Below are 27,455 nucleotides of genomic sequence, written 5' to 3'. Positions count from 1 at the left end.
CTTTTTTTCTTTTTTTCTTTTTTTCTGACTGGATCGGTTCCTTTCGTGGCCCTATACGCGAGAATGGGCATTTGTCGTCGCGCACGTATGCGCCGTGGTGTTGACACCGCGGTCCCTGTTCTGTCTGGTGCTCCACGCGCTCTGTTATCGACGCCAGGGCGAGGGTCACGGGCGCTGTGTGAGAGAGAGAGAGAGAGAGAGAGAGAGAGAGAGAGAGAGAGAGAAACAAAAGCATCGGTACGGCAGGGCTTCACGTAGGCGTCAGACTCGGAACGGTGCTCTCATGACGCAGCAGCAGCAGCAGCAGCAGCAGGAGAGAGAGAGAGAGAGAGAGAGAGAGAGAGAGAGAGAGAGAGAGAGAGAGAGGGTATATCCCCGCCGAAAGAGCCCAGGTCTGGGTTGACGTCGTCTCGGAGGAGTAGAGGAGTTTCCCGTAAAAATTACGACAGAGAAAACTCTGTCGCAGTATTGGCGACGGGAGCTTCTAATGGTGGTCCAGTGAGCTTGCGAATGATGGGCGTTATATGCGTTTACATGCCTCAGCTTCGTCTTATCTGACTTGCAAACCAACCTTGGAAATTCGCAAACTTATCAATTTCAACACAACATTGCGCTACGAACGCAACGATTCGCGATGTCTATTCACGCACGCAGACGCTTCCTCGCCTTTATGCGTTGAGAAAGCTCCGATTGCTTGGAAATATAGAAAAACAAAGCGTAATAAATAACGCCACAAGAACGAGCTGAACGCACAAGCACGACGATTACACAAATCCGGCGCCGCATTTAGCCGCAATCCCCATGCTATATATCTGAACGATCTCAGCGACGTATCTCCTTCTATAGTTATTGTCCTACGAAGCCACGTCAAGCACCACTAGGTCGCTTTTTGCTTTTCTTTATTTCGTCTTCCGTCGACAGGTAAATGGCGCTGACCGTGTCTCCCGTTATCCTTATAGCGCGAAATGATATCTTCGATATCTTCACCACTTTCGATCATGCTCGCCGAAACGAGATTACGGCGAAGCGCGAAACCTCCGCGGATCGAGGCCTCCGCCATCGCTTCGACCTCGCGTCCGCGGTCGACCCAGCCCTGCCTCCTGTGACACAGCGGAACGAACGTGTTGGCGTGACGGGCCGCCGTACACGCGTATCCGGTACAGCGAGACGTGCGAGCCTTGGTCGAATGTGTCACGGGGCGTGTCTCCGAGAACGAGCCGGAGATATCCACGTGAAGTGTGCGGAGGCGAAGCCGCGGATCGTTAGTTCGTTGATACCGCGCGCTGCGGCCCCGTTATTCCCCGGACGGGTCTCCTACCGCTCGAAACTCAACACGTCCATTCTACTGAGAGCGGGCACAGCGCCTCCTCTCGACTGACTAAGACACCGTGCTTCGTTACAACGCTCCTCGGTGATTGATGAATACGCGTTCACTCCGGTACATTCATGTACAGACGACAAGCACACGTGACTAGATATAGTAAACTTTTGCTCAGTAATCGCTATAGGCATTATATATAGTTCGGGAGCTGTCCAGTTGAGGACACGCAAGCGGCTTGCGTGTCTGAGAAAGAGAGAGAGAGGAAAGGCAGGGAGGTTAACCAGACGCGCGTCCGGTTTGCTACCCTGAACAGGGGGAAGGGGTATAGGGATGGAGCAAGAGATAGAGCACAGTTTCGCGCAGAACCCGAAATCTGCTTTGGTTTTGCTTGAACGCGAGCCTCTTGCGTAGGTAACTATTCGTTTCAGACATATAACCATTGTGCCCGAGCTAGTTGCCTGAGGACAAGAATAAATATTGAAGGAAATACTGGCGGCAAGGTGATGAGACCTGCAGTGGTGGCTACAGAAGAACTCTGCCAACGACTCAACACATTGTATTGCGGAGAAATTCGCCCAGTCAGCACCTTAAAGGTAACGTCCAGCTTTCGGAAGCGCTGGGGTTCGAAGCTGATGCGAGAGTTAACTAACTGGTTAGCGGTGGATATAAGCAAGTAGTCAATTATAACAGTGCTTTATAAACGAAAAGGCAGGCAATTGATGAGACCTTCACAGGTGTGGGTAACTTTAATAGGAGTTTGAAGCACAGATCAACGGAATGCTAGATTATAATGTGATAAAACGTAAGTTGCTCACACACACATGCATCACAGAGCCTATGCCGTTAAAGTTCGTCATCGTCATTCAGTCGAGGTGTCGTGTCGAGATGGACGAGCGTTCTAGAATACGGGAATTACTAGCGTTTCGTACGACATCGGCCTTTGACTCGTGTCTCCACTCCTCCTGTCAGGGAAATGAAAATTCGAATTCTCGAAAGAAACGAAAGGTCGAAATAGACTTTGGAACTGCGCCAGCGGCACAGAACCGCCGCGGAGGCCGTGTCCGCCTGTACATATACCAACTTACGACTTCTGTTGCACGTACGCTACATACCATTGTACCGATCGCATAACGCAGTTCACAAGTATACCCTTCCACACGGATGACTGCAACGCCGGAATAAATCCGTGTCATTTCGGGTGACGGGGCCACAGTATGCAGGAAGTGTGTGCATATATACGGCGGCGGGCAATATCCCTTTTTTGTCTCTCGACCGGCCACGATCACCGCGTCCGCGACGCGTATCCGGACCCAGTCGTGCATTGTTGTCTGGCCATGGTGCGCCTGTAACGACCGCGGTCGTCGGTATACACCCCGCCTTCTCACGATGCGACCGCCGCCGCCGCGTTGGGTCGAGATGCACTGCTCGCTTATCGATAGAACAAGGGGACGCGCAGGTCTCGATGCATCGCCGACATTCCATCGGCTCCTTCCGGAGGTCACTCTGTGCCCCCGGAGGGACGACAAGAAGAAGAAGAAGCGTGCCTGCATCGTCCGTGCCGATCCACTGCCGAAGCCGCGGCCGGTCGTCTCGCTCGTCGATGGGGGTGCGCGGATATCGCGCGCGATTTGCTGCGTGCGAAGGCGGTTCGAAGGACCGTCCCGCGCGTTCCGCGGCCTTTCGTCTCGCTTCCCTGCGATGCACCTGCCCTTGTGCGCGCCGTCTTGGATGCCGGAAGCCCGTGCCTGGCTCCGATCCGGAGGGTCTTCTTGTTTTTAGTTTGCTTTCTTCCTTTTTTTTTTGAAGCAGTACTTACAGCTTATATTGCCTCGACAGGTAAGAGACCGAAGCTTGAGAGGCACACTGAGGGTTCTTTAATGCGTTCGCATCAGGACTGTCATATATATACACGCAGGCAAGAGACGATGAACTTTTAGGAAGACTTATTGACTGAACGTTTTTTCGGCTGGTGGACCAGCCTTCGTCTGAGTTCAGTCTAACTGTACTCTGACGATGGCTGGTCCACCAGCCGAAAACGTTCAGTAAATAAGTCTTCCTAAAAGTTCGTCGTCTCTTGCCTGCGTATGTTACGTCGGGTACTGCGTGCTGAACTTTCAAGCAACTGCATATATATATATATATATATATATATATATATATATATATATATATATATATATATATATATCGACGACGGATCGACGAGTACGCGGAGAGCAGCACCGACAAATTCACCTTATCAGTCTTCAAAGAAAACCAACAGCGTCTTCTTCGTCTCCACGCTTAACCTAAATACCCGCGCTACTTGAACCTCGTCCCCACTGGCACAGACTCGCGGCAATATAATTGCGTCATTTGCTCCCCCTTTAGGCAAAATAATCATCCCGATGACAGAGGCTTGGAATACAGCGATAAAAAAAACGGCGCAGTCTTGTCAGTCTTCACAGTACGGCTTTACACGAAGCACGAGAACGACCTCGCGTAAATGCCGTTGGCGCCTGGAACAGTGAGAGCCGTGTGGAACGACTTGGTAGTTGACGTCACTGATGCGTCGGAGAACTACGGAGAACTACGTATCTGCGCAGTAGCTTTTTCAGAGAGCCCACGCTGACGATTAGGTGTCCCGACCCACAATTTGAAGCCGATGTTGTATCTTACGGGTCTGTGCCGAAGATTGCAGCGTCTGGCGTCCCACTCCTGTCGTTCGTGGATTCGCAGAGGCGCAAGCTGCCTAGCTGCCTCTGCTCGTTGTGTGGTCTCTTCAGCACCCGTCTCGTTGTCATCAAATTCATGAGGGAGCATTGCGTCTAACGTTGTCGCAACCTCACCGTCGTATACGAGGCTGCTCCGCGATATGTATAGTGTGACTGACGGCGGTCTGCTCCGTACTGCCGTCAGTTGCATTTCGCTCCTCGGGGAGGCAGGCCACGTGTGTCGATTGAACTCCTGAGCAACACTTTACAATGTGGTGAACGTGGTTTGAATCTTATACTTTCGGGATCTGAATGAAGTGCGACGCAATGCTAATTCACTCCTCTTGCTTTGGCCGCTAAATCGCCACCGAATATCCAATGGAAAGTCAAGGCTGCTTGCTCTCGGAGGTTGGGCTACGAATTGGAAGTATGTACACTGGTACAGGAAGCGCCGACTTAGTTAAGACGCAAAACCTACCACAATGCAGTGGGCGTCGCCGGAGCTGAGCTTGTAAAAAAATAAGTTCAACGCCCCAAGATTGCGCAGTGGATTTAATCATTTTTTTGTATGTTTACCTTTGCTTACGTTTGCTCACGTTGCCAAGCAGAATACCTTAGAGCAAGCTCTCTCCCTTTGTGCTGCTTGTTTCGGTTTCGTGAAGGAATTCGCTCCCGTCACGCACGCATTACGGAGGAGCCCGTGGTCCACGGCTGCGACTGTTTCGCCGCGAAAGCGCGGCTCGCTCTCTCCCTCTCGCGGCACTCTCGCCCGGCAGCCGTTGTCGTAGCCAGTCTTCAAGAACGACACGCGGTTTGCGCCCCGTCGTATAGCTACATACGATGATAGGCCCGGACTAAGACCGCAGTGGCTTCGAGTGGGGAGAGGCGTGTCGGGGCAGCGAGGCTTATCTGCCATTGCGGAGGGAGATAGGAGGGGGGGGGGGTGCTTCTCCTCCGCGCCTTTGTCAAGCCGCACCTCGAGGCGCCGCGCGGCTTATCGAGATAATGGCGTCGGCCGCACCGCGAAGCAGTTAATGTCGCCCTAATGCTGCGGCCTCGACACGAACGCGGCTGAGGAGGCACATATACACTTGCAGTGCAGAAGAGGAGGCAAGTCTGTAGTGCGAGGTTTGCACTTTGCGAGGAGGAGCTTCGCGAGCAGCTGACAGAAGGGTTGCTTGCGCCTGTGTCTCCGTCGTCCGCGAGGTGCTTCTTTTTTCAATATTGCTCTCTTTGCTTTTTGACGCCGCTGAGCCAGTTCTTTGTCTGCTCTCGAATTGCGATGCCTCGCTCCGAGTCATTGCTGTCTTGCCGCTCCGTATATATATACATATATATATATATATATATATATATATATATATATATATATATATATATATATATATATATATATATATATATATCGGCCAAGGCCTGTGAGCGGTGGCACTGGCTAACACTCCCAGGGTTCTACTTGGACATATACATACCCAAGAAAGTGGATAGGAAAACGGCGCCGCGGTAGCTCAATTGGTAGAGCATCGCACGTGAAATGCGAAGGTTGTGGGTTCGGTTCCCACCTGCGGCAAGTTGTTTTTTCATCCACTTTAATTTCCATGAACTTATCGTTTCTTTATTTCATTTATTAAGCGCAAGTAATTTCCCCTATGTTGTCCTTGGTGTCAGTGTTTGTTAGCTTCTTATGATATGACTAATAAAATCGGGCCCCTCGGTTAAGCCCCTTTTTTCTCGTTCATATATATATATATTTGAACGGGACGAAAATGGAACCAAAGGGCCCGTTTTTTCTTTAATCACGCCATAAGGAGCCAACAAACAGACACCAAGGGCAGCATAGGAGCAATTGTACTTACTAATTGATAAAAAGAAATGGCACATTAATAGAAATGAAAGAACAACTGGCCGCAGGTGGGATACGAGCCCACGTGTTCGCATTACGCATTCGATGTTCTTACCAATTGAGCTACAGCGGCGCCGTTGTCGCCATCCACTTTTGTTCTTGAATACATAAAACGAGGTTTTGTTAAGAGAGTAACTGGAACCCTAATGCATTGCTCCGCAAAGTCCGGGAATTAATACCTCGAAATTGGTGGTAATCCTGACAATTTGTTCCAAGTGGATCCTCCTAGTGAACTTCACGCTGAGAATTCTTAAATTGCAATATGGGCCATGGGGTAATTAATTTAGAAACATATAAATAGTGAATTTTTATTATTTAGTCGATTATGCATTTCAATTTTCTGTGCAAGTAATGCCCGACTCTTCGAGTAGACGAGCTCGTGAACTAGAATTGTGCCATCTGCCACAGGTAACCTTTAAACATTTTTTGAAAGTGTTCGCTGAAAAACGCCGCTTTGTATACAATGAACAGCGCGTCGAGAAGCAGCCACCCCTCCCCTCACCCTCACCTCCGCTAATCTCGCACTTTGCTCGCTGTCCTGCGGGGAGGGGGAGGGGGGTGGAGGCTGGCATAGCATGACAGATATGACATAGTAGGCAAAATCGGCACAGTATGACAAAAGTGCGTAAGGAACACAAATGATAGCTCATGACATGAATGTCCTGACATGCGTGTCATGTATAGGTCGTGAAACAGCCGTCTACGTCTTGGTATGTGCCAAAATTGGCATAGTATAACAAGAGTGCCATATTCATGGTCATTTCGTTAACTTGGTGGGCTTCCCCGCACACTGCTTCGCATAACATCGATTCCTACATGGCGTGGGATCTGCCGCAGTGATCAATTAACAGCTCTTTGGTGCGACGGAATCGATGAGCGTGGAGGGGTGAGGGGCGCGGCTGACGTCATGGCTTTGCTGCTGCCCTTCGTATGCACTTGCACAGGCGTGGCGCTGGCCGTGATACTGCACGCGCCGCCGTCGCTTTTGCTGCTGCTGCTTCTGCGTGCGTGTGTGCGTATGCGTACACGCCCTCATTCGTCGCTTGACCCACTCACTCCATCCGTGACGACGCGGTTCTTGCCGCTCAGGTTGTATGCCGACCGCTCGCGTATTGCTCGCCGCGCGGACGCTGGGCGTTTCTCCTTGCGAGCGAACTGTGAAATGTGACGACGTTGAGCAATTAATTGAGGCGAAGCCGTCTCTGGCCGCTCAACAACGCCCCCCCTCCCACCCTTTCCACACCCCCTCTTCGACTGCTGCATGACTCGGACACATATCTATAGTATGTCGGGTTAGCACCTTGGTGAGCACCAACGTGCAACGAGTGATGGTAATGATAGAAAATTTGAAAATAAACACGCCCATGTTTGACTTGATTCATCAAGTCGAACGACGACGACGACGACGATGATGATGATGATCATGATAATGACGTGGTGGTGGTGGTGGTGGTGGTGGTGGTGGTGGTGATCATGATTGACTTGACTGCCGCCTCAAAAAAAATGAAGGTACAGAAGGAAGGGTGGTACGTTCCGTCCCTCAATACTTCTGGAGGCTTTCTTGTTACTCGTAGTGGTTATAGGAACCCAAAGTCGAGAAACAAACGCGTAAGCCCATGTTCAAAGAAGGGCCCTGCGCGTCGCCGACGCTGATGGAACACTCCGTGATAGCTTTCGCATCTCGCTCATCGACGGGCACCTCTACTTCTACCTGACACACTCTGATCGCGACGGGCCTCGTGTGTTACGCCATCTGTATCCGCAGTTACGTGCGGCGTTTGACGTGTCCTACAAAAGCAGCCCTTTTATCCCTCCCGTTCCTTCTCGACACTCGCGCACAAAGTAAAAGAAAACGTGGCGCTAGTTCTGTGCCAGATCGTTACAGCTGCTCCATCGGAGTCCCTCGGTATGTGTTTATCAACCTCGCGTGAGCAATCGCTTCACCCGCAAAGAGGCGTCGCCGCGACACTCGCGTGAAGGGACTCGGCGTTCCTCGCCTGCCCGCGTGTGTCCGGCCGCGGCGCCACCATTGTCCCCTCCCACTGGGAGCAGCGGGCATTGTTTTCGGACCGTGCGCGCTCCTGTTCCATCAACCGATCGGCCCCGACTCCGCACCGGTCCCGGACGCAATCAGCGCGCGCTTTGCTGTCCTTGGGCGCAACGCGGGCTTGCATGGAGTCTGTACGCCTCTTTTAGTGGCGCGCCGGTGACCGACAGGTGGCGCTGTCGGCCGCTTGCGAGCGATTACCCTATGAATGTTCGTTTAAACCAAGTTCCAGAAAGAAACACAAATGCTGCTGTCTGATTGCTGCCCGGAATGCGCCGTCTTTGTCGTGCCGTTAACTGCTTTGCGCAGTTGAATGACTCGCGAATGCACGAAGGCATATGTACGGTCCAACCACATGGAGCGTATTTGCGGCGTTCCGTCGCCCAGCGTCGGCGCGTTTCAACGACGGGAGCGCCTACCACCGAATACCTCCGCCTTTTTGATTAATAATCTTTTTGGATACTGCATGCATGGCCGTAACGGCGCAGCGTTAAAAGTGGAAGCGCCGGAGAACGATACGCTCGGAGTGCGCCGGGAAACGCGTACCATGTGGTTAACGCTTAAGGGGCGCACCTCCCCATATACCGTTCCTTTTTCTCCTCTTTTTCATTGGGGACTGAAAATCACTTATTACACGAGGCTGCCTGATCTCGTGTACCTTTCATCCAAACAGTATCGTTCAGTTTATGCGTCGACTCCAGTCAGATCCAACGGCGGACCGTGATGCGAACACGTCCTTCCTATCACCCTGTCGTTATTACACAAACGCGCGCATGTGGTTCGTTCACCCGCGAGGCCGAAGCGTCATTAAACTTTCGCGCGCCCTCTCTCTCCCAAGAGGCTCTCTCGCGGTGTTTGTGTCGCCACCACCGTCTTACCGGTCGGGTGGCGCGGGCGTTGGGCGCGAGCTTACTTTTTCCCCTCTCCCTCTCTCTCAACAGCAACGCTCTCTCGTCGTCTCTCGGATCTCTGGGCAATCTTTGAAATCGGGGCCGCCGCCCGCCCTGTCGACCGAGGCGCCGTGTTTTCATTCCGTCATCCCTTCCAGTTCGCCGCAACGCCGCCCGAGAGGCTTTCAGAAAGCCTCCCCCACTTCTCGCCACACCGCTGTATAGCGTTTCTCTTTCTCCCGCCGCGCTGTCTTTGACGGACGCCGATCTCTTTCTCGTCCATTGCGCGGCGCAACTCGGACCTGAAGTAAGTCATTGTTCGCGGCTCGGCTCGCGTTGCGATAACGCGTGCGCCCGCGCTGCCTTTCTCGAAGGCGCTGCCAGAGCCCGCGTGTGCGTATGCACCGTCGACCGCCGTGTAGCCCGGCCCGGCTTGCGTGAACGCGCCTCGGTCGTCGGAGCTTCGCGTGCGCTCCACAGCCACCGCCGCCGCCCTTCGAGAGAGAGCGAGCCCCCCCCCCCCCCCCCCCCCCCCCGAACCGCGCGAACCGTGTTTTAGCGGTCGGCCGATTCGTTTTGTTGGCGGCGCGTCTCGTCGCGGTGCGCTGTCATTTGAGTTTCGCGAAGGGGGCGTGCTTGTGTGTGCGTATACGCGCGAAATTGGGGCCGTCGGCCCCCACCACTCCCTCCCTTGGCTCGGGTCTCGCGCTGGCGAAAGAGTTGGTTTGCAGCAATAATAATAATAATAATAATAATAATAATAATAATAATAATAATAATAATAATAATAATTTATAGCCAATAGTGCTGAGTGATACAAGAGCTGAGAATTAAAAGCGAAATTCTTGTTGGCCGAACATCGGGTTGTGGCGCGGCGTACAAGCACTATATATATGCTAAAGCACATTGGAGCCCGCAGTGAAACAGAGGAAGGAAACAGAAGACTTTGGGCTGCTAAACATCAAATACTCCAGTGAGTGTTGAGGAACGCAATATCAAAAGCACTGCAGTGTTTTGATTATCTGAAATGGGAAGCGTGCGACCGCGTTGCCTCCTCCAGCTTCGCTTCGTAATCGTTTATCGTGATCACATTATTTTCGACTCCGTTTTTGTCTCCGCCGTTGTTATTGCATCGGACAAAGTCCAGGTTCAGGATTTGTAAACAAACTAATCGTTCTCCAACGCTAACTGCAACGTAAATTGACTTCACCTAAACTACTTACTACCGATTGGAATATTCAATCGAAAAATCTCGGCATTTCAGCGGTGGTAACGTGTCCAATTTTCTAAATAAACGCCTTTAATTAACGCCTAAGCAGACGACGCGGACCCCTGGTGGTTGGCGCTACTATGACGCGCATCACAGAACATTGCCTCCGAAATTTTCAGCGCTCCGCGAGCGCCGCCGCCGATCTCGAAGATCAGGCCGATGCGCCGCGCCGCGCCGGTTCTCATCGTTCCAAGTTATGCGTCACTTCCGGGGAGCGCTAGAGGCAACGTCTCTTCCAGTCTTGGCATCGAACCCGCATATATTTGCTCGCTGTGCACCACGCACCTACTCGTATTTGCAGCATAAGAGTTTTTACGAAGGCTGTTTCAAATAGACTATTTGAAACTAGCCTTCCTGCGGCGGTCCCAAGTCTCGTGGCAACTGGCGCCGTCAGTGGCGCGCGGATGAATTTCGCCATAATTCTGCTGGAGCTTAACGTGCTCGTTTTGAAGGGATATTAAACGTACACTAATTGGCAACACTGAAACAGGTTAGGCTGGTAAAGTTTAGACAGTTTTCACGTGATACCCGCCGTGGTTGCTCAGTGGATATGGTGTTGGGCTGCTGAGCACGAGGTTGCGGGATCGAATCCCGGCCACGGCGGCCGCATTTCGATGGGGGCGAAATGCGAAAACACCCGTGTGCTTAGATTTAGGTGCACGTTAAAGAACCCCAGGTGGTCAAAATTTCCGGAGTCCCCCACTACGGCGTGCCTCATAATCAGAAAGTGGTTTGGACACGTAAAACCCCAAATATTATTATTAGTTTTCACGTGACGTCACGAACGTGGTTTCTCACCGGGCCAGTACGTAAATGGGGCGGCCACGATGACTTCAGTGTCAAACCATATATTCTTTGTCATTGCTGTTCTCAAGGTGTTCATTCGAGGTCGGTTATGACAGGTGGAAAAAAAAAAGAGTCTAGCTTGCCTTTCTTGAACTTACCACTGCAGCGTCAGCGTCGATACGTGCGTGTGACGTATACATGCATCGCGGAATTTAAATTTCTTGTTCGTATATTCGGGTTGTTTTGCCGCGCCAAGAAGGAGTTATCAAAACTGGTTTGGTTGAGTCTGTGGGTTCGTTTAAAATGCGACGTTGGCATCCTTTCCCTACGGATAAGCATTGAGCTAGAAACGAACAGACGTTGTCAAAAACTGTGACTTCACGGGGCGTTGGTTGTAGGGGAGGGTGGTGTCGCCAACCATCTATCGATATTGTATACTTTCTAGGCTTGCCGAGCCTCCGTTGATAGTGAGAGTGGCCGTTTTGCTACTGAAAAAAACGTCATTTCCGAGACCAGATTAACTTTTTTAGCTCGGGTGCTCCTATCTAAACACATGTAAAAGGAGAATTCGTTTTTCTCAGCAACCACTGCACCAAATTTGATGAGGTTTGTTCCATGTAAAAGAAAAACTTAACACCTAGTAACTGTTGGTTTCGAATGCTTGATTTACGACGTCAATTTTTTTATTAAATATTGGCAAAAATCGAAAACATTCAGAAAACGGAACTGTCAAGTTTACAACTCTGTAAATCAGGAGTGAAGAACTATATCAATTCTGTGAATTGCATCTAATAGTACATCTAAAGCGGACGAAATTCATATGTTGCACATGAATCTCAAGAACTTTAGTATTATGGAAATACACCTTATTCAGAACCCTTGCACACAACGTAACAAATTCACGTAAGATCTAAATTGACATATCGAATTCGTCCTGTTTGAGTGACATAATGGATACCGCTTACAGCGCCGCCATATCTCTTCTTGATGCAGAGCTACTAATTTGTAAATTTCGTGCTGCTAATTCTTTCAAACTTGCGAATTTTTGAAATATTTTTAGACAAAATTCAGGCCCTAAATCGCAATTCCGCTTCCAACAGTCACTAGAATTTACCTTTCTCTCTCAGATGCAACAAATTTTATTAAAATCGGTTTTTAATGAAATCTGCTACATGTATTTATTAAGGTATTTTGTTAATACAGTGTTAATGCAGTGTTAATGAACTTATGTAACCGCAGACTTGATAAGCCGCAAAAGTGTCAATAACGTTGGACGTGTAGCCATGCTTTACAATGACATTTCTTCACTATAGCTTCCCGTGATGTCCATATAAGCTTCGGCAGTGTCTGCAGGGCGCTATATACGGAATAACTTTAAGGATAAGATATTAAGTTGCAATCTAAAGTGGGAGGAGATTAAATCCGGCATATTTTGTGTGCGTGCCCCGCATAACAGGGACCGTAAGTGAAAGGCGGGAATGCGAGAGGCATGACGTCATGCTTACGCCACCGGTGACGCAGTTTCGGTCCGTGAAATTTAAAGTTGTCCCTTGAATTATGGGGTTTTACGTGCCAAAACCACTTCCTTATTATGAGGCACGCCGTAGTGGAGGACTCCGGAAATTTCGACCACTTGGGGTTCTTTAATGTGCACCTAAATCTAAGTACACGGGTGTTTTCGCATTTCGCCCCCATCGAAATGCGGCCGCCGTGGCCCGGATTCGATCCCGCGACCTCGTGCTCAGCAGCCTAACACTATAGCCACTGAGCAACCGCGGCGGGTAAAAGTTGTCCCTTGCCACTGGTTTTTTCGGTAATATAGTCAAGCATTCTTCGATAACGAAACCCAGTTATAGTTTACAGTAGTTATCATTCTGTACTGCGTTAATTTTTCTCCATAATTAACGTGCTTACGACATATTCAGAGCACTGCGCTGACTTCGCGGAGGCAGTATTAGTACTAGTAGTCGAGTAGCCGTTGAAGTATTTCGCACAATAAGAAAACATTGAAGCTCGGCAGGGCCGGTATGTAGCTGTCCGTGTCATCGTTTCTTTGTTCGCAAGGATGAGCCCCGTATAGTTATGAGTTATTGCTGGTGTCATCATCATCATCACCACCATCGTCATCATCATCGTGTTATCTTACTTCCGCTGCAGGTCGGAGGCTTCTCCCGTCCGTGTTCGTCTGCTCCTGACTTGGGCCAGTAGACCATCCGGTATGCGTGCAAATTTCCTAATCTCATCTCAAATCATCAAATCATAGATGGAAATCGTAACCCTAAAAAGATGTAGCTTTCTTTTTTTTTTTTTACGTCTCCGGCTTAGGAAGGATACCGGGGAGAAAACGCGCACAGCTGCTGCGACTCTTGTTTTCGAACTATATGCGGGCTTGGAACGCGTTAATCTGTTCTTAATCAATCAATCCCTTTGTGCCATGCGGCGAAGAAAAGTAAGTGTTGCGAAGTTTAGGTCTGTGCGAAATCTGCGAAAAAAAAAAGAAAAACGCGATTTGTCTGATCGCGCACGAAACGGAGATTCAATTACGTTGAAATCACGAAGGGTCGCTGTAATACGCACAAGCCACCATGCTCCCACCACGCCGATTCTGTCACGTGAGTCTGCAACCCCCCGCGACAAAAACTACGCAACCCTGATACAATTATTGGCAGGCCGTCATAATTTCGTAACTTAATGGAATATGTTCGGGGAAAGGCAAAAAAAAAAAACTTTATTGCTTGCCTACCTCTTACGTTAAACTTTTTAAAGCCATTGGCGGCAGGAGCATTCTCTCTCTCTCTCTCTCTCTCTCTCTCTCTCTCTCTCTCTCTCTCTGCGGCGTGTGAAATGCTCCCCTCGGGAATGCTCCCGTCTAAATGGCCGCACCATTTCGCGCGCTCCTCGAAATGGAAAAGGCCCGGGCGAAAGCGAGGAATTGCAGGCGATACATCTTTCTCGCGCGCGCGCCCGCTGTATAGGCGTGCCGTTCTCAGACCCAACGCCCCTCTTTATCCTCATCTCCCTTACTTTATTCTCTCTCTTATCTCCGTTTCCTTTTATTCACCGTCGTATAGGGGTCGCCGAGGAAAAACCACTCGGCATAGCGCACAGGCCTATCTATCCTCGACCTTTCTCGCGCTTTCGCCGAGATGTTTTTTTCTAGCCGCACTACGGTCGCCGCGGTATACCTGCCTTCTCGCGGCCTGCCAGCCGGGCTTTCTCCGGTAGCGCAACGACGCTCGTTTATTTATATCACGGCGGAGGCAACGCATTCGTCAGCGTCGCGAGCTGGTGCAAGTGACAGGCACGCGCTGTTTGCGGACGGTCTTCGCTCCGCGCGCGCGGTTCCGGTTAACCACGGAGTTCGAGAATGCTTCGCCATTTCCGCGGCTCTTCGGAGTAATAAATAATAAGACTCCGCGTCGCGCGTATCTCGGAGAGGGGGGTGGGGAGGGGAAAACTGTTTCGCACGCGGGCGCGCTCGGGACTGTCGAGGGAGGTAAACTTCCGAAACGATCGTCTGAGTCTCGTTCCTTCTCAGAAATGTTTTCTTGAACGAAGCCGAAGCGGAGAGCAAGCGCAACAAATAACGTTCGTTATTTCGTTCGGTTAACGCGGAAGCTTTTTTTCACTCCCGTTCCCCCTCGTTTTGTGTGGACGGCGAATCGGAGCGAGCGAGACGGGCCGATTGCAGATGCAGCGTAATCAAAGTTCTCTTTTTGTTAGCGTCCTCCAACAATTTCTGCCTAATTTTCCTCATTTCCTTCCTTCTTTCTTTCTTTCTTTCTTTCTTTCTTTCTTTCTTTCTTTCTTTCTTTCTTTCTTTCTTTCTTTCTGTCAGTCGCCTGCGCTGTTGGAAACGTTCCAGCGACTTCGCTTTAGCCGCAGTGGGAATAGACATGATTAAATCTTCGGGCTAAAGTTTAAGGCAAGGGACTGGAATGACCTGGCAAGCGCCATCGTTGATCAGATCGACTCTTCGTCATTCAGATTGTCCCTAGAAGCAATGTACTGCTGAAATTCCACTCCCTCATGTAATACTCCTTCAATGGGGCCTTTGAGGTACTAATAAATAAATAAATAAATAAATAAATAAATAAATAAATAAATTGCCTCGTCGGTATGGAAACCGGGTATGCTTCGAAGGCCTCGTAGCAGCTATCGCATCTTTTTGCCGATTGTGTCTCCTCATTTCGCAGCGTCTATTTACTTTATCTGCTTGTTTTCCTGCGTGCGAAGAGCGAACTTAAGTACGAAGTTCGTACGTTAAGTACGAAGAGCGAACCTAGCGCGCGTCAATCCGTCCGGTGTAGGCGTTCTACTTGGCCGGATATCGGGCGACGCTTACGCGCCAAGACCGGGCTCCCGGCGCCTCCTGGCGGAGACGGATGGCGTCGTTAAAGGGAGGATACGTGGCGCGACGCTAACGGGCCGTTATTTCCGCTTCGTTAGGTTGAGTGAAGTGCGTCGGCGCGCCTGCGTGGGCGCATAGGGCAACTCGGTGGCCTCCGTACACACAACTGCGCGCGCAGCAGCAACAACCTGGCATGTAAGGCCAGGCAAGGCGTGGCTGAGAAGGGAGATAGAGAGAGAGAGCTGGGAGCAACCGAAGTCGACGACGGCGCGTTAGCGGCATAGCTCGCTCCTCGACCAGTGGTTAACGGGCCGGATGATTTGGCCGTTAACGACTAATGAACGAACGACCTGCACGAAAGAAGAAAAAAAAAAGAACGTAGGCTGAGCCGATGGCTGCTACCGATGCGGGGAAAGCGGTATACGCGTGCTCCAAAATACTGGCCTCTTTGTGTGCCCGCGCCGACGCGTGCATGCGTTGGCGAGTGTTTGTCTAGGGCGAAGTTAATGGCGCGAGGAAAGTTTTTTTGAGACCGTGGGGGAGGGAAGGCGCTCGTGGCCGGCGGTCTACTGTAGCGTACGTGTATAGCCGGTGCGTGCGAGGCGAGCGACTTTTTGGAGGTTCGTTCCGTCGGGTGGGCAAATTGCAGCTCGCGCGGCTTCGAGAAAAACCCGGGCTTTGATTGGAGGAGAGGAGGCGCGAGCTCATGGGGCGAGGGGTGCAGAATCTCCGGAATTGCCCCGCGAAAGCGCGCAGGAACGCCCGGCTTGTGAATCTCTCCTCTCCCGTGCTTGGTGGTAAATCGAGCGCGCAGTGGTCGCTCGACCCTTGTTCGCGCCGGCGCCCGCCTACAAACGCTGCGCCATCTAGTGACCTGGAAGAGCGTTTTTCAGTAGCTCGCCTGTGCTGACCTATAGGAGCTCGAAAGTTACGGTGTAGAGTGGTATACGGCGCAAACCAGGAAAAGGAGCTTCGCCAACCATCCAGGACGATTGTCAGTAAAGTGTGCGAATAACTTGGCGAATCCGCTCGTCGTTTGTGAGAATCGTTGGTGCAACGTTTCCTCTCGTTCCCGCTCAAGGCGAGCCGCGCATTCCTAAATGGTGCCCCTCTTTAGCTACAGTCATCGCAGCATCTCGCTTAGCCGCCGCTTCGCCCAACCGCAACGGTCGTAACGAAAACTGCGAGCGCAGTCGTCGCTCGTCGAGCCTGAAGGCCGAACCACGCGCACGCGTCAGCGCGCGCCTACGCATGCGCAGACGGTGCGGGACAGCTCGTGCGCGCGGCGCGAGCACGGAGATAGATCTGTTGCGGGCAGATGTGGGCGCTCGAGCTTACTCGCGTCGCCACGCGCCCGCGTGGAGCCACATCGTGCGTTTGGCGCAACGTTATTCGCCCCTTGCACGACGTGGCTGGAGTATGCTATCGCGCTCGTGGGCTCGTTATGACGTCGTGGCTGGATTATGACGTCGCGCTACGTGGTGTGTGGAGCGGCGTCCTGGGCCAGCTCGACGGACAGATAGTGGCCATATCTAGATTGCGTATTTTGGAAGCTTAGCTCAATACGAAGCGATATGTCTACCTAGGCGTCTGGCCACCATGCCAGGAGGGAGCGCGCGCCGGCGCGCGCGACTCTTGTTTAGGTTAAAGCCGGCAATCCTCGCGAGGCGCGGCAGGCGCAATGCGCATAGACGCGAGCTTCTGCGCGCGTCGGCAAGCGTATATGCGTGTGGTCTGGGCTTAATCCTACGGTTCGTTCGTGCGCTATTCGTACGCGTGTCTCACCGTACGTTCCAGGTGTAATCGCTGGTACGTGTTCGCTTATGTACTACAACGCGGTCCAATATTAAAGAGAACACGCGAATCTATAGCACAAGCAAATTGTTTTTCCTATGCCGGGTGATTCTATACCCGGCTTTTGAGCACAGAGCATAAGGGTGGCGCCGGCACATTCCTGAACACACGTGCGATACCTTGACACAGCTTCCGTCGGCGCTTGCATCTAAGCGCCAGCTGCTAGTGAAAGCCGCGCATTGAAGTGTTCTCTTTAACAGTGTACCGCGTGGTATATTTGAGAATTTAATATATGCCGTTTTCGGCCACGCTCGCAATCTGGTTAGACTCAGCTTTTTCGCTAAAGTGTTGGTGACAACACGCGTCTTGTTCTGAGCGGTAACTTGAAGACAGTTACACTCAGAACAAAAAACCCTCATCGATCGGCAAAAGATAACACAATGCGTTCGCGTGACAACCCGCTCGATCGTCCGCGCTAACGAGTGTATACGTACAGCCGGCATTCGTCCGAATTTCGCTCGCGCTCTCACTCGCATGGCGCTATGCGCTCGCTTTAGTTCTCCAACCCTTTGCCCTTTTATACCCCTCCCTCCCTCCCTCCCTCCCTCCCTCCCTCCCTCCTTCTCTCTCTCTCTCTCTCTCTCTCTCTGTGCTGCCGATTCTTCGTTAGCGCACACGTACCACGTACTCGCAGACGCACCGGCGGAGCGATAATTGGCGAGCCCACGCATCCACGGCCGCGGGCGTCCATCCATCCATCCGCTCGAGAGTGTGGTGCCGGAAATGCCGCCGTCTTTTCAGCTGCTGCCGCCGCCGCCGCATTGTCCCGCGCCTACTGTGTGCGTGTGTTTGTGTATACCCTTGACGAAGGGTAACGTGCGCGCGGACGCTTTCACCCGCTCCGCGCTGTCGGATCACAAAAGGCGCCGAAGCCAGCACGGCCGGGGCCGCAATTCACAGGTATACATACGCACACGGGGCGGACGCCATGCGCTGCCTGCAGGCCACGGGAGAGTCGTCCGGCTCTTCCGCGGCTTTGCCCGTCGGCTGCTCCGTATCTCTCTTCGTCGTCGTCGTCGTCGTTCTGAGGATGGGCGCTGCATCGCGCTTCCGGTATGTGCGCGCGGTTTCTTTCGGCTGGTCCCCGCGGGGTGATGCGGGCCGGCTCGGTGCAGTGTTAAGGATTGCTTTCGCTCCATTCCATTCCATTCTCGTCGCAGGCCATTCACGGCTGGTCGGTAGCACAGTGGTAACGCGGGTGGTTAGGCGCTCGGATCGCTTATGAACACGCGGAAAGGGAATAGCCCTGGAACGTGGTGGAAAGAGAGGGAGGCTGCCGGATGTTAACCAGAAATGCGTCTGGTTTGCTACCCTACCCTTGGGAGAAGGAAACATAATCGTTACACTATTACGGCCCTGGTATTTATTTATTTATTTATTTATTTATTTATTTTACCCTCAGGTTTTGCACATTACAGAGGGGAGGGGCATATTACAGACGAAAATTGGAAAAACCGTTGATACAATCACAATATGAACAATCACCAGCTTAATACAAAAATGAACTGAAACAGTCGCATCCAAGATAAAGCAGAGTAATTTGAACATCTAAAACTAAAACAACACTAAGCAAAAAAAAGAAGGACAAATTCAATACAAATAATTAAGCAATATTAAGCGTGTTATTCAAGAAATCCTTAAAGCGCGTTGTATCCGTGATAGCTGCAGCTGCTCGTGGCAGCTGATTCCATTCGGAGGTGGTTCTAGGTAAAAATGCATGTGTATAGCTTACAGTTCTACAACGAGGAACATCAACTTTTTGGAGGTGGTCAATTCTAGATGAAATGAAAGGAGGGGATTTAATGAACTGATTGCGGAGATTGTTGTTGTGATAGTAAATTTTATGAAAAAGAGCGAGCCGGGCTATTTTACGCCGAATTGTAAGTTCTGGAAGGTTAAGTAGTGACTTCATCATGGTAACATCTGCATCTAGCTAGCTATTCTCATCTGCATCTAGCTATTCTCCTCAGACGGCAAAAATTAGAATGTGGCGTTTTACGTGCTGGAACCACGATCTCAGTATGTGAGGCACGCCGTAGTGGGGGACTCCGGACTAATTTCGACCACAAACGCGCGTAGATGAATCGTACGTATACATGCGAGCTCCACCGAAACGCCGCCAGCCGCGGCAGTATTCGAACCCGCGACCTCGAGCCGAGCTGCGTAACGCCACAGTCACTGCGATAGCGCGGCCGGTCTACTCAGACCGCGTGTCTCCGCCTGTGCGGACAGTGAATAATATTTTTTTTCGAAATTAGCCCAGAAATAAGATATAGCTAAACTATTTTGGTGTATAACGCAATGCCAAAGTCAGGGGACACTATACATCAGCGTGTAATCACTTCGTTGCCACCGGGTTCTTCCCTTTTTTTTTTTATGCGAAGCATATTACGAGAGCTCAACCCAGCTCCTCAGGCGCGGCGGTGTCGCCTTCAATACCACGTGACACCGTGACGTCACGACAGAGGAGAAACGAGGCTCCAACTCGCGCCGTCGCTCGCGGCGTCGCCCCCCGCATCGGACGCGGTGAGCGTCGAGCAACGCAGCGTTCGGCGCGACAACGATTTATTCATGAAGTGCAACGCCGCAGACACCGACACCGACGACACCGGCTTTTCTGCGACACGAGCTCCTCAACGCTGTCGCGTTAAAATAAAGGCTAGTATGCTTCGCATCCTGGGCGTAACCTTAGCTAAGCCACAGCCATTTTTTTTTAACAGTTCGGTACTTTGTGTCAGACGTACGTCCGCGACTTCAATGACGACAAAAAAAAATATAAAAGAACAAAGTAAAACGAATGTGTAGTGCGTTCGAGGTACGCCGCCGAATTACGCGGAAATCCAGGATGAAAAGTCGGCGTGTGGGGAAGCACCGTGTGATGCTAAGCCTGTGTGAACGCGTTTTGTGCAAACAAAAGATCTGCCTTTGTGGGAACAATCAAGATAGACTGAATCTTGTCGACATACATGGAAGTGTTGACGTGAACGTGTGGGCGTGCCATCTTATCGAGGATGTATATACAGTCGAATCTCGATAACCAATAAGCTAAGAAACTGGTGCCTAAATGAAACACCCTTAGATTGGTTGGTATCGCATTAGGCGGGGGGGGGGGGGAGAAATTAAGAAAGCTTGGTAAACGGAATCACGTTTTTTTTTTTCGAACTTCGTTGAAACGGAACTAAAAATATTATCGAAAAATGAAACTGAGCGGCCAATCTGAATGGCATCATGGCAGACATTACTGTTCGCGCCTTTCTTCTTCGAGTTCTTCCCGCCCGTCCTCTAAATGTGCTTTCGCGAAGCCGGCTTTTGCTGGATTTTGTTGGTGCCGTGGTTAGTGTGGCTCTGCCATAGGTAGCGGCTTGCTGTGGTTTTATTTTATTTATTTATTTACAGAGTACCTACATCGCCATAAAGGCATTACGTAGGGGGGAACAAAATATAACCAGTAGTACAGAAAAGCTTTTGGACAGATATACTCACGAACAGAAGCACTACAATAGCTCTTAGAGAAAGGCATACAAGTAATGTGAAACAATGTGTGTTTTGTCAATGTCGACGAGCAGTGAGTCTGCTTAGCGTTTCCGTCGGCAGCACGGAAACGCCTGCACATCGTGTTTCACGCTGGAGGCGAATATCAAAGCTCTCGATGACTTCGAAAGCGGTTGCCTGGCTAAAATGCTTTCTTTTTTTTCTAGATATGACACTTTATCGCACTATTGCTTTGGTGGCTCTAGTAAGCAGTTACGTGCAAGTAAAAAAAAAATTGCTACAAGAAGCTTTGTAATCAGATCTGCCTCAGCTATTATCCGCTGTTGACATTAAAGTGCCTGCCCCTTTCGCAAGAGCATCTTGCGTGCCATTCGAGTTCAGTCTCTCGGTAAACGGACGCCTGATAAGCTTAACTTATTTATATACGGTCCTTTGAGGGTCCGTTTAGTGAGAGTCTGATGTAGTTTTCTTTAGGCTCGTACGAGACTGCTTGACAACGAGAAGCGACCTTAAAAGGTTTCGTGTCCACAGCATTTTTGTTGGATGTGAGGAAGATAGATGGGTGCAGTGCTCTGTTTTTAATGTGCATGCGTCGGTCGTCGTTGCACGTCGTGTGCCGCTGCAGTTTTCTTTCCACTTTTCGTTCCGGACTGCCCAAGGCTGTCCGTGTCCGCAGCGCACAGCCAATGAGCGTCGGCGTACCCTGTGTCTCCTGGGTCGCGTAGAGTTTCCATAAAAAAAAAAAAGAAGGAACAGTGCGAAATCTGGCGCCTGTGGTCTATAGCGTCGTGCCTGCTAGATGCTGTACCGAACACCATCTAGATACACTGTAAACGGAAATAACTCCGAGGTGGGAGTATACTGCTTGTCCTCTAGCGACCCCCCGGTTCGGAGTTTATTATGCTCCGTATGATCGGAGTAGAATTTTTACTCCGTACGAGCGGAATTTTTGCGTGGAATTATGGGAGTTTTTTTTCTGTCTTTTCTTCATTTTTTGCTTTGAAATTGACGGAGTTTTTTCGAGGTGCAACGGGAGTATAAAAAGAGGCATCGCGTGAGTTTGCGCGAACATGTTTACATGCAGAGGCTGCTGGTCAAATTTCTAAATATGCACACGAGACCGCGTCAAATTCGACGAAACAAGCCAATTAAAGAACATATATCATGACATACATAAACATTCCAGAAACGCCCAATGCACAAATTTGAAAGACATCCCACGTACACGCGATACTCAAGAAGCAACGGTGCCAGTATATATAGCCACGATACTGTGTGCCTCGAAACCGCCTAGGGAGCAGCTGTGCTGCTTTCAGAATTATGACTCACGTGCTCGTTCATACGAGATCTGCCTCTTTGAAATTAACAGAATACCTTAATTAACACAAAACTGTTAATTCAAAATAGTGAGAGAAAAAAGTTAATGGTGTTATTTTTCAAAATTATCATGCCATTTTGTGAGTGCTGAAGCGACTTCGCACACTGCCGGCATTCGCGGCCAAAAAGTAGTGCGTTAGTTACAGTAAACAAGAAAAATGTAAGTGCATGTGCTGGATAGCAAAATGAAATTTTTACGATGTAGTGGTAGCGTAGCAAGAAATTATTACGTGTGAGCATGACCCGCAGCAGCCGACGTAACACCGAAAAATGCGCAGACATACATTTTATACACCGCACTACTTGCTCTGCGTCCAAGCAATCTGTCTCGGTTGCGAAAAGGACCTACATCGCTGATCTGTCGAGTGAATCCCTAAACTCGGAGCCATCAGGCATGCGTCTAAATCAGTGTCTCGGATAGAGCGTAATGTTAATGCAATATTGGAAGCAACGACATGACCAAAACCTATATGCGCGATAAAAATTCGATTCACATCGCTCAATAAGAAGCTTTATTTTCAGCACGCATACTTATGTCCTACCGTTTTTCTTCGGGCGAGGATATCCGTTCACAGATCAATAAAAACAGTTGCTTGCACTCCGGTCTTTCTCACTGGCAACACAGCACCGCAACGAACTTGGGTTACGCCATTCATGCGCTACTAGCACGGATGTCGTCGCTCGAACAGTGACTGCTGTTGCCATTGCTACGCGGTCCTTTCAAACACTACACTGTACGTTGTCAGCATGTACTCAAAAGGACATAGAAGTCGCATTTCACGTACTGAAGAACACAAGACAGGGTGACGCAGCACGAAAACACAGCCAGAACGTGAGCCGACATCACGAGCCAGTGAGCAGCTTCGAGGTACACCTAAGCCTTTTTCCGCACTTGAAAACGTGGCTCTTGCAATCATCGTTGTCAGCAAAGTGATCACAGCTAATGTACTTGAAGCTGAGATACAGTGAGCTTCAGGCATGCCTATAACACTTTATGGAAGGAGATACGGGAAACAAATTGACGAAACGCTGTCACGGAACGGCACTGCACAGACGTAAACAAACCGTCAGCCATGAGCACTGCCCGCTCCGCCGAACGCGCCCGGTCGCTGGCGAGGCGCACAGCCTCATGGGAAGCGCCACGTGACTAACCTGTATCGGCGGAGGGGAGTTTTTTAAAACTCCCTGTCGGAGTTTCACGGGAGAATAAGGTTTTTAAGCGGAGTAAAATCGCGTCATGTCGCCTTAATACTCCCGCAGCTAGCCAGCGGAGTGAAACGAGGGAATGGCGCTGTTTTGCTCCCATACATCGGAGTAAATATTTGAGGAGGGGAGGTTTTAGGGCATATCACCTCTTAAAAACTCTCAGCTGGGTTTATTTTCGTTTACAGTGTATATAGCAACACCACCTAGATAGCACACGGCTTGTTCACGCTCATCCATGACGTCATCCTAATGGCCAGACTGCCACAGAATCGAATGGGTATGCACTCCTGCTCCCGAGTAAGCCGCGGTGATTTTGACGTCACCGCTTTCGTCGCGCCAGCCATGGCAATGAAAATTTCGGAACAGTCGCATGACGTCATAGATCGGAGTGAAGGCCTTTTTATTTAAATATGCCGTTCTACGTCACAAAACCACTTTCTGATTATGAGGCACGTCGTAGTGGAGGGCTCCGGAAATTTAGACCACCTGGGGTTCTTTAACGTGCACCTAAATCTAAGTAGACGGGTGTTTTCGCATTTCGCCCCCATCGAAGTGCGGCCGCCGTGGCCGGGATTTGATCCCGCGACCTCGTGCTCAGCAGCCCAACACCATAGCCACTGAGCAACCACGGCAGGTCCAGGCCTCGCGCTATCTAGGTGGTGTTGGTCAGCGCAATCGTAGGATTAGGGAATAAACTGTGATAACAACGCTGTAGAAGGTCTTAAAGGCGCAAGCCCGAATATTAAACGAATCCGCGCACTGTACCCATCAATCACGCGGTATGACATGACCGACGGCAGCGCCAGCTTTTTTTGTTTTCCCCCTCTAGTAATGTTTTAGAACGAAGTATGACGGGCAGTCTGGGGAATTGCCATTGTGGACGCTGTCGAATTATTTAGTACTGTCGAATTCGCCGTCTTTTCATCTCTGGCTGGGCCAAACGGGCTTCTCTTGCAGAACATTGCAGATTTGGCAGTCTCCACTGTACCGGTACACGAAAAATTGACGACGAGATCCAGTGCGAGCGGTCGGCCCGTGCGCGAACAGTAATTCTTGAAACCGAATCGATCGCGAATCCAATTGTGCCGGAAGCGAGTCGAAATCGAATGCTTTTCGAATAATGAACATCTCTTTTCACCGACATTATCGGTGTTTACCTCCCAGTATAAATAACGCTAGCGAGTTTCTATTACTACATTGCACGTCATGAGGCTTTGTTTATTAAAAGCACAAATGAAGCATTATAGAGAAAAAAATGTGTAGCTTGTTCGCTTTTCAAGAGTCTACGAGGAGTACGAATTATTCCTTTTTTGCCGGTGCCGGTAAAATCTGGCTCCCTGAGCGACGTAACTTGACTTCTCATGTCTTATTCGCATGTTTTAGCCTAAATTCTCGTACTGTTGCTCCAATTTCGTGTTTCGTTATATATAATATATTTGGGGTTTCACGTGCCAAAACCACTTTCTGTTTATGAGGCACGCCGTAGTGGAGGACTCCGGAAATTTTGACCACCTGGGGTTCTTTAACGTGCACCTAAATGTAAGCACACGGGTGTTTTCGCATTTCGCCCCCATCGAAATGCGGCCGCCGTGGCCGGGATTCGATCCCGCGACCTCGTGCTCAGCAGCCCGTGCTTCGTTGAGGAGAGTTCACGGCTCTGAAATATTGTAGAACTATTCGAAGAATATATCCGTATTTGCGGATCGTGACGATTCCGTTCGAAGACCGAATCGAGTAGGACATTCATTATCAGCAGTAGCAGCAGCAGTTTTGTTTTTTTTGTCCACTGCAGGACGAAGACCTCTCCCTGCGATCTCCACTTGCCACCGTCCTGCGCGAACTGATTCCCACTTGCGCCCTCGAATTTCCTAATTTCATCACCCCACCTTGTCTTCTGCCGTCCTCGACTGCGCTTGCCTTCTCTTGGCACCCATTCTGCAACCCCAATGGCCCATCGGTTATCTGACCTACGCATTATACATGACCTGCCCAACTCCATTTCTTTCTCTTAATGTCAATTAGAATATCGGCTATCCCCGTTTGCTTTCTGATCAACACCGCTCGCTTCTTGTGTCTTAACGTTAGGGCTAACATTTTTCGTTCAAGGCGTGATGGACATTATTCGATTCGTCCTTCGAAAGTTTAGTACATTCTAACACCCCTACGCCTGCCACTACACCGTGAAATAATGTGTACCATTAAACGTGAATAAGAGTGTAAATCTAGCTATAACTCACACATCTACACCAATTTTACACCGTTTCGGCTAAGCAAAGGTGTAAATCGGTTTATAACTCCCACCTTTTACACCTTTTTCGGGCGTAAGGGTGTGAATTTTATATAGTTTTTATGCGAAGCATATTACGAGAGCTCAACCCAGCTCCTCAGGCGCGGCGGTGTCGCCTTCAATACCACGTGACACCGTGACGTCACGACGGCGGAGAAACGGGGCTCCAACTCGCGCCGTCGCTCGCGGCGTCGCGGCGGTATATAAGCAGCTGCGCTTGCCTCTGCTAGACACTCGCGAGGTGAGATGCCTCCTGGAGACAGCTGCTCGTTGGAATGAGAAGCGAAGGTGGCGGCGTGCTACAGAGACTGATTTTCTAGGTGGCTTTGGCTCAACTCTTGCAAGATGGGCTGGGTGGGAATCGAACCATGGTCTCCGGAGTGTGAGACGGAGACGCTACCACTGAGCCACGAGTACGATGCTTCAAAGCGGTACAAAAGCGCCTCTAGTGAATGTGGTGTTGCCTTAGAAACGAGCTGTTTCCTCAGGAGTGCGTCGCTTGCTCAGGCGCACATTTCGTTGCCGCGCCGAACGCTGCGTTGCTCGACGCTCACCGCGTCCAATGCGGGGCGCGTAGTCGCTGCGCCGTAGCCCATTGTCTTCCACCCATTGGCGGGTCGACGGGGACGCTGTCGCGTTCCACTCTTCAAGGCGAAGCAGAGTAACGCATGAGTTGTTTCTTCGTCTAGCCGAACCAAATATAACCAAGCAACAGCAGTTCACCAGGCTAAACAGTGGTTCAACAACTAAAATAAAGGCTAGTATGCTTCGCATCCTGGGCTTAACCTTAGCTAAGCCACAGCCATTTTTTTTTAAGGGTGTCAATTTTTTCACAGTGTACGGGCGACGCGCCGTTTGCTGTCAGGCGAGCGAAGTGCAGCGTGTGTGATGGGCCTGTGGTGGTGTCTTTGTGCGGGCTCTGTCGAGCGCGTCACACGCGCGCGCAGCTTTTCAGCGGAACCAGCGGAGTGGCGCCGTGCCACCGGTGCTGGCGAGGGCAAAAGTGCAGCGAAGGTGCGCGCGCTTGTATCACGCAGGTGACACGTGGTCGTTGCGATGCGTGCCGTGCGTTTTCTTTGTTATTTTCTTCTTTCTTTTTTTACTCCGTTTTCACTCGCCACGGGCAGCGCCGCGGAACGGTGAAAACAGGCACTCAAAGGACGGCCGACGGAAGCGCCGCCAAGTGCAGGCGACCGCAGAGGTGACGGCAGACTAATAAAATTCCCTAGATGACCTCGCCGGATCGAGTATACGCGCGTAGTATCTCTATATCGGGAAGGGGAAATGACAGTGGACAAAAAAAGACATTTTGTCGCAGGTGGGAGACGACGCCGTGTCGCTTGGCATCGTCCCGCAGCGTGATGCTTCTTTCATGAGCGAATGCGCCTGCCAAGTTCAACTGCCTGCCAAGATTATATTTATAAATATAAACATAAGTTCAACTGTTGTTTCTTGCGATTGCCGGGTCGGAAGCTGGCTACAATTGAGGTTCGTTAGTTCGCGGCTACTGTGGCGGGTCATGGACGGGTGCAGCAGAAGGGAAGGGGCGGGTGGATTATCCAGGAAACCTTTCCGTAAGGTCCGTTCACGATTTGCCATATATAACAGTGTCGCCTCCTGGTTCTTTCCTCTGGTAACGTATTGCGACCCGCAATTAGAAGGTCTGCTGATCAGCTAGCGGTCGCCGCTTCGTGAACGTGGCCTTGAACGCTTCAAATAAGGAAGGACTCGAGTACACCTACCTGGTCCCCAGGGAGGAAGATGCGGTAGCTCCTGATGATGGAGCGGTCGAAAATGGATTCCGCTCCCAGCGAGTTCAGCTTGAATCGAGTCGTTTCAGTCACACGGGTGTTTGCACTTTTGTCCAAAGCTGAGCATCATTCGACTGTGTCACTCGTAAGCATTCTTCGCTAGGAGAACGATCGCAGTTTCAAGCATTTTATTCCGGGCGCTGCGTGCACGTTTGTACACGCCAATA

At 50.5% G+C, this 27,455-nt stretch overlaps 1 protein-coding gene and 1 non-coding gene across 6 annotated transcripts in view; both read left to right on the top strand.

Moving 5' to 3' along the window:
* The window catches only part of LOC139049464 (protein O-linked-mannose beta-1,2-N-acetylglucosaminyltransferase 1-like), a 533,721-nt gene that overhangs the window by 388,477 nt on the left and 117,789 nt on the right, over positions 1-27,455 (top strand). For 4 of the 5 annotated variants that reach the window (XM_070524938.1, XM_070524941.1, XM_070524937.1 and 1 more), the window contains exon 4: positions 13,068-13,126. The exons of the other annotated variant lie outside the window; for it this stretch is intronic. The gene's annotated coding sequence lies outside the window, so the exon portion shown is untranslated. The remainder of the gene's footprint in view (positions 1-13,067; positions 13,127-27,455) is intronic. 5 annotated transcript variants of the gene reach the window in all.
* Positions 5,512-5,584, top strand: TRNAS-UGA (transfer RNA serine (anticodon UGA)). Its single transcript has one exon. It is a non-coding gene; the product is annotated as a tRNA-Ser (tRNA).

The sequence above is a fragment of the Dermacentor albipictus genome, chromosome 9 (genome assembly GCF_038994185.2).
Source record: "Dermacentor albipictus isolate Rhodes 1998 colony chromosome 9, USDA_Dalb.pri_finalv2, whole genome shotgun sequence".
Classification (NCBI taxonomy): domain Eukaryota; kingdom Metazoa; phylum Arthropoda; class Arachnida; order Ixodida; family Ixodidae; genus Dermacentor; species Dermacentor albipictus.
Note: the sequence above shows the minus strand (reverse complement) of the source record. Positions and strands in the feature narration are given on the sequence as shown.